This window comes from Juglans regia, chromosome 13 (genome assembly GCF_001411555.2).
Source record: "Juglans regia cultivar Chandler chromosome 13, Walnut 2.0, whole genome shotgun sequence".
Classification (NCBI taxonomy): Eukaryota; Viridiplantae; Streptophyta; class Magnoliopsida; order Fagales; family Juglandaceae; genus Juglans; species Juglans regia.
This window is the reverse complement of record NC_049913.1, coordinates 36,749,324-36,757,675: the sequence shown is the minus strand read 5'-3', so window position 1 is coordinate 36,757,675 and position 8,352 is coordinate 36,749,324.

The window sequence follows — 8,352 nt, the reverse complement described above, 5'->3', positions numbered from 1 at the left end:
GGCATCCATTGGGATTTCTCATATATCCTCTATCGTCATTTTGTCGCACCAAAGAACGCCGAGATGGCCCTATCTATACCCATTTACCTCTTGCCCCATCACTCACTCCTTTGACCTCTTCTTTCAAGTTGATAGCCTTTCTCCAAGTTCTCTCAATTTTTATTCTTATCAAATATTTTATTGATAAAAAGGATTGAAGTACAAAGGAGGTGAGGTCTCCTAGCAAACACCCAATTACAAAATACAATGCAGGTAAAAAATAAGAGAAAATGATATAACAATTTGTTTACAATTATGTAATAAAACAATTTTAATATTATTTAGACTTTTTTTATGGGTTTAAATTTAATAAAACATATTATTATATTTAAAATTTTTTATAAATTGTGAAAAAGTTGCAAGTCTATCACCAAAAAAAGAACAAAAAAGTGGACGCAGATCTCTCCATATTTAGGCCTGCAACCTGCCCTATCTGGGCGGGTAGCTAGGCATCCCTTCTCCTGCCCCTGCTTGGGTGGGTGTCCACTTTTAACGACCGTCCCTTGGTTATTCATTTGTCGGTTGGGCCAATTTTCAAGCTTATTGTTCGGCTAGCAAACCCACTGTGTGGCTGAGTTATGGATAATAAAAACAAAGAGGAAGAAATGAAGAAGAGAAGAAAGGGGGTTGAAGAACTTGTGGTTTTTAATTTTTATTATGGTCTTTTTGGTTTATGTACAGCAACCATGTTAAAATTTGGGCGGGTGGGAAGTTAGAACCCTACCCGCTCCCAATTTATTTATTTATTATTTTTTTTTCTCTTTTAAATTTAACTCTACCCACCCGCCTGGTAATGGGTGGGTAGGATGCAACTTATTCCTTGGTTTAACCAAGAGGCGACTTCCGGGCTGAGCGCCAATTAAGGTAGAGTCAGATTCAGCTATTTATGATTTCAACTTCGATTTATTCGGACTTCGATACCGACCTCTGACTTCGTCTTCAAGTTCAAGTGCAAAATACGGTTTGACTCCGATTCTGTTAAAATAGAGTGGAATCGAATTGATTGTCAGATTTGGGCTCCGTAATTGGGCTAACGTGTTTTGGACTTTTCTTTTTAGTGAGCTCTGTTTTAAATTATGATCCAATCATTCTTTTTACCCCAATTCTTGGGCTATACAATGTGAACTATAGAAAAATGTCTTGAATATTGAAAGCCTACATAGTTTTTAAGCTCTTGGGCTCATGCAGTGGGTTCTATAAAGCCCATCTTTTGGGCTGAAATCTTAGGTCTCGTTTGGAGAGTGAGATGATATGTCAATTTTATGAATAATAGGAAAATAATTGTGAAAAGTAGTGAGATAGTTTGAGTTGAGTATTTTTTGGGTTTTGGGAAAGGAGAGAGACAAAGTTGAATTTTTTTTTATAAAGTTAAAATATTTTTAGAATATAGTTTGATAATATTATATTTATTTGGAGATTTGAAAAAGTTGAATTATTTTTTATTTTTTGTTTGAAAGTTTGGAAAAGTTGTAATGATTAGTTTGAGAATTTTGTATTTGAATTATATTTGAAAAGAAGATTGGATGAGATGAGCTGAGAATTTTGGGATGATATCTATTTCCAAATAAGCCTTGCAAGATGCGAAACAAGGTATATTTTGCAAAAAATGATTGGAACATTTTTTGGGTACAAGTAAATATATAATAGTCTGAAAATAAATATTGTTACCAACTTTACTAAAATACAAACTAAATAACTAGGATTAAAAATACGAATCATTTGTCAAATTAACAATTATTAGCATTGATTATTAACAATTACTAACTTACTAGTGTGTAATTACATGTTATTATACTAGACTATTACACTATTTTTCTAATTATATGTTATTATACTAGACTATTTCATATTATTCACAATTAGCTAGTCAATTATATTATTTCTATACTTAACTATGTATGATAGTAATACTTTGATGTGTACATATACTAGACTATTAGTCTATTTATGTTATAGTATAAGTATATTATTCTATAATAATTAACACATACTAATATAGTATTAAATTTAACTATATAAGTTATAGATTTTTTATACAAGTATATATGATCAATATATAAATAATACATATTTTTATAATCTATGTATACTAATATCAAAGTCGAAGGTATAAGTTGAAGGCAAATGTTGGAGGTGGAGGTTGGATGGCGGAGTTGGAGTCGATTAGAAAACAGATCTAGCTCCAACTCTGACTTTGACAGTGCAGAGTCAATAGTGGAGTTGGATTTTTGAATTTTTACACAGCCTTAAGCAAGTTGTCTTGAGTGGCAGTTTTGATATAAGCTACCAAATGTAGTGAGAAAGCATGGTTGGAAACCGAAATATTCTACAAAATTCTTCTCATCAGTCATTATTCATCACTTCACATTCCACATCATATGAAAAATACCTTCATACCCTATGAAAAAACTCCCACACCTTATGAAAAAATTATAGGTGTGGCGTGTGAGAGTAAATAGTAACTGATGCATAGTAAATCCCTATTCTACAATGCACTGTAGTTTGCTGTTTTGAAATGGTTGATGGAGAAATATCTTCCCTCTTCTTCTAGACCCTTGAGAAAAAAGTAGTCAAAATGATAGGCAGTTGGTGCTAGATTGAGCATTTTAAAGGAGAAAACTGGAAGAGTTTTCATTTTCGTTCCATTTCAGTCTGAAATTTTTCATTCTGGAATAGTGTTTAGTACACTATTTACGTCTTCATTTTGTTTCATTCTAAATTCCAGCCTGTCTCGGTCAAATTCCTACAATTTTGTCAGAATTGGCATTTTAGACTGTTTTAATGTCAATTTTATCATTTTTTTTTTTAATTTGGATGATATTTTTTGTAGATTTTAAATCTAGATGGTATTTAAAATCTAAAATCTAAAAGACATTTATATAGTTTTAATTTTTTGTAATTTTAAATGTCCCTTCAATCTTTTTTTTAATATCATTATTTTTAGTAATTTCTTGTTTTTTTTTTTTTTTGTGTCTCAACTCAAGCTTGTGATTTTTTTTAATTCTATCTTTTGATAGTAATATCTATATTTTTTATTATTTTAAACATATATTCATTTTATAAATTGTTAATTCTTCTATATATATATATGTACTCGTACATACATACATGATACACCCTTATATATATATATATATATATATTTATTTTATTAGTTATCAAGTTATATATAAAAAAATATATAGTAGAAAACTAGTCAAAATAGCATTGTGTGGATACTAATGTGTATAGCATATTGACTTGAGTAGGCGGAAGTAGAGTGGCACATGTTGCTTGGGGATAGGCAATTGGTGCTAGATTGAGCATTTTTTAGTGGGATAGCTGGAGGATCATGCTTACTAAAAATTGAAAATGAATGGCTAGATAGGTGTTTTCACACCTATTAATTATTATTTAGTTTTCATTCATTAAACAAGTATAGAGCTCAAAACTAGTTTAATTGATTCTTTAAATATGGATTTAAATTCAATATTGGCAATCTTTATACTCACTTTGAGTCCTATTGTATTTTAAAAGATTATATCAGGCTCTTTTAAATAACAATTCTTGGCTTCATCAGCCATTCTTTTTGTTGTTTCTTTTGTTAGAAGCCTTTTTTCATAGACATGGGAGAGGAGATTCTCAACACAAGCTTTTCCAAATGCACATTCAAATATTGTTGGATTTCCTTTTGTTGATGAAATTAATTTCAAGGTGGCAATTTTCTCGATCTCCAACTAAAAAAATTATGTGATATGAATTTTCTTTGGGCGATTTTTTCCATGTTCTGTAATAAATATTATCCTATACAACCTTAACAAACCTGTTATCTCCTTTGGGTCAGCTCAAAATGTGATGTATGTCTCTTGGCACCTTCTTTGACAAGAAAATCAACAACTTGATTTATTTCTCTATATGCGTGCCTAACTACTAGATTTAGATCCTTTGCAGAATAAGCAATTCTCTCCCAAACCTCTTGCAAAGACCAAAGTACGTCACCCTCTCCATTCCACAAATTAGCCAACTGTTGGGAATTGGTTTCAACCATGATACTTGTCTGCTGTAGCGAAGTGTAAATTCGTAGGCCATCAAGCAATGCCTTTGTCGCAACCATTGTGTTAGTGCTGCTTCCATATAGGCCATAAAACCACTCAAGAGCCCCCCTTTGGAATCACAAACTATCCCTCCACAAAAACATTCACTAGGATTCCCCAAACTACATCCATCTATATTTAACTTGACAAAACCCAATGGTGGGATAGACCACCATATAATCAAAGTTTTTTGTGCTTTTAAACCTAAGACGGGAAGTCCCGTTCTATGTAATATGGTCGGGGTTGTATCATCGAGCCAGGGAGTGCAAACGTTTGCACAAGTCGTTTTGAACTCAGCGTGGCAGTCTTCCTTCAGGCTACCGATGAGATATTTGATGGAGGTTGATGGTGAGCAGGGATTTATTTTTTCTAAGGTTGAAATGTCTAAGGTTGTGGACGATTTCAAATCTACATTGGTTCTTAAGTTCTCTCGTACGCGGCCTTCCATTGATAATATAAGTTCCAATGTTGTGAAATCGTGGGATTGCTTGAGGCTCCTACTGTTAGCTTTATGGATGATTTACATGTTTTTGTTTAGATGAGAAGAAAACGTGATTTCTTGCATGCCTGGGCTCGTGAAGGCTGTATTATGTGTGGTTCTAAATTTTGGTTATTCAAATGGAACAAAAACTTTGATTTGTCGAAGGAATCTCCTCTCGCACCTCAGTGGATTTTGCTTCCAGGACTGCCTTTTCATCTATATCGTACGAACTGTTCACAAATATTGGCGACTCGATTTGGTCGTTGTTTGGGTACTGACAATGCCACTCTTCACAAAATCAGGGCATCTAGGACACGAATGTGTGTAGATGTGGATCTACTAGAGGAACCTGTGCAGGGGTTTCCTATAATGATGTCTGCGATGAAGAAAATATGGCTGAAGGTGAAGTATGAGAAGCACTGTTTTTATTACTTTAAGTGTCATCGACATGGTCATACTTCAGTGGTTTGTAGGGCTGGTGTGAGGAAATCAAAGGGGGATAAGGCGGTTTTGAAACCTTTGGCCAATCGGGTATGGTAAGAAAAAAATAAGACAGTGGAAAGCACATTGAAGGAAGGGGATAATGTTCGTGTGGTGACCGAAACAATAAGAGTATGGGTGGTTGCTGTGCATATGCAGGGTGGTGCTTCATTGTATGTTGATGTAGTAGGGGATGGGTGTAAGACTGATAAGGCTTTGGTTACAGAACCAATATTGCATGCAACTGATCTGGAGGATGAGGAGGTTTGTGAGGAGATTGAATGTGAAGCCGATCCGCTAGTTGGTAAGTGTGGTGCTTTGAAACAGATGGATGTTCCAAGAATTTTAGACCTCGCAATGTTTGAGTCAGATTTGCTCCTTCAAGGATTTTCTACTAATGGGGTGGTTGATGGTTGACAGTGTTATGTGGTGTCTGAGGTTCTGGAGATGGAGATTCGTTGTGAGAACTCTGATAGGGGTTTGCAACTTGAGGGTTTTAGAGAGTATACATTGGATAGGGAGGAGGATGATCGCGTGGTGGCAATGATGAAAGAAAAAGCCTATGAGTCTCATCCAGATCATCATGGTTCTAAATCCAAACATAAAGATCGGTGTTTGCAAGGTATTCCGCAATCACAACAGGTTGCAACCTGTACCTCTAAACTTAATTTATGATTGATACGATTTTGGTGTGGAATCTTCGTGGCTTGGGACATTCTCGGAAGCGACTTAAGAGTCTAATTAGAAAATATTGTGTGGGAATTGTGGGCATCCTGGAACCCTTTCAAGATGTTGAAAAAATGCCTAGATTGGCTTCATATTTGGGTCTCTCTAAGTATTGCTATAATGAATCTTCAAGTGGTAAAGTTTAGATTTTTTGGAAGGATGTTTATGATTTTGATGTGGTGCATATGACCAATCAAGCTCTTACAAGTTGACTAAGTTTAGCTTGTTATCGAATTTTGGTGACCTTCGTTTATGCAAAATGCACTCGTTTAGAGCACCGAGGCTTGTGGGATGAACTCGAAAATGTTCATATTGATGAGTCCCCATGATTGGTGGTAGGGGATTTTAACACAATTCGATTGGATTGTGAGCATACTGGGAGAAATTTGCGGTCGTTGTTGGAAATGTCTGATTTTAATGTTTGTTTGGATAATTGTGACCTTGTAGAGATGAGATTTCAGGGAAGAAGCATGTCTTGGTGTAATGGACATGAGGGATCGTTCCGAAGTTGTGCACGCCTGTATAGAGTAGTGATAAATAGTTTTTTCTAATTTATTTGGGATGACTTATATGAAGTATCTTATGAGAAAGTCATCTGATCACTGTCATATTGTGATGCATTTGAGTTTGTCGAGATCTTCGTATGGTCCATCTCCTTTTCGTTTTCAAAATATGTGGTGCTTGCACGAATACTTTTTGAAATTTGTAGATGATGTATGGTTTCAATCGGAACATAGTAGCGGGTTGTTGAAGTTAGCATCAAAACTCAAGAAATTGAAGGTTGCATTGAAACTGTGGAATAAGAATATTTTTTGTTGTGTTGATCTAACTCTTAAGGCGTTAGAGGAGAAGTTGGAGCTGCTTGATTTCCAGCTTTGGGAAAGACATGATTCGGAAGTGGAAGCCGAGTTTTTGATGACTAAGATAGAGCTAGCCGATTGGGAGGCTAGGGAAGAAACTTGATGGGCTAAAAAAACTAAGAGGAAATGGCTACAAAAGGGGGGATCAAAACTCTAGGTTCTTTTATGCCTTTGTTAATCAAAGATGGAAGTCATCTACTATGTCGTGCATGCATCTCTCGGTTGGAACTATTTTATCAACGCCAGAGGAAATTCACCAAGGTGCCATGGCTCATTTTCAAAATTTTTTAACTATGACACTGAATGTGCAACAGGTGGACATTTCCGATCATGTTCATCCTATGATTTCCCCAGTTGAAAATATAATGTTTTGTGAGGTTCCTTCAATTGAGGAGGTTCGGGTAGCTGCTTTTTCTATTCAGAAACATAGTTTGCCTGGATGGGATGGCTTTGGTTCCAGTTTTTATATGTCTTGTTGGGAGATAGTGAATGATGACGTGGTGGAAGCGGCGGATTTTTTTAATGGTGCTTCTTTGCCAATGTTTTATTCATCTTCTTACATTGTTTTGATTTCAAAAGTGCCGGACCCAAAAAGTTTTGACAAGTTTCGACCCATAAGCCTTTATTCGGTGGCTTATAAAAAATTTTGAAAGATTTTGGTTCAAAAGTTGACAAATTTGTTGCCAAAGCTGATTTCGTAGGAACATGGAGCATTCATTCCTGGGCGTAATATTTTTGAAAATATTACGTTTGCTTAGGAGATGGTTCATTCGATTCATAGAAAAATTCAAGGCGGCAATTTCATGATGAAAATTGACATGACAAAGGCATATGACAGAGTCCATTGGCCATTCCTTTTGGAGGTTCTTAATGGTTTTGGTTTTAATGCGAGTTTTTGCAGGCTAATTGTGGAAAATATTCAATCCCCTTGATTTTCTATTATGTTGAATGGAACCTATAAATGTTTTTTTCCAACCTTCTAGAGGCTTGCGGCAATGGGATCCCTTCTCACCTTACCTTTTTATTATTATGGAAGAAATTTTCTCTCAACTTTTATCTCGAAAATTTGTGGAAAGGAGTATTGGTAAGTTTTACCATCTGATTGGAGCACATTTGATTTCACATTTACTCTATGTAGATGACTTGTTGATTTTTACGAATGGAGACGTACAGTCATTTTGGACATTGTTGAGAACCTTGGAGCTTTATGGAAATTGGTCCGAGCAACACATTAGCAAGGATAAATATGCTCTTTATTTTTCTAAGCATATTAATTTGTCTCGTCAGTGTGCTTTGTTGAGATGTTCTGGCTTTGTAGAAGGGTCTTTCCCTGCAACCTATCTTGGGGTTCCTTTAGTGTCAGGTCATCTTAACACCAGATTTCTTGAGCCTTTTGTTCAAAAAATTTGTAATAAGATGGTGAGAGGAAATTTAAGTTGCTTTCTTAAGGGGGTCGTTTGGTTCTTTTGAAGCATGTACTCTTTTGCATGGCAACGCATTTGTTAGCTATGCTTGATGTGCCGCGGGTCACTTTGAACAAAATAAACTCTATTTTATCTACCTTCTTTTGGGGAGATGTTATTGGTAAGGCAAAGAAGAAATGGTTTCCTTGGTCCAAGGTATGCTTGCCGATTTTGGAAGGGGGACTGGGTCTTAGGGAGTTTGGGGACGTGCAATGTTTTCTTCATATGAA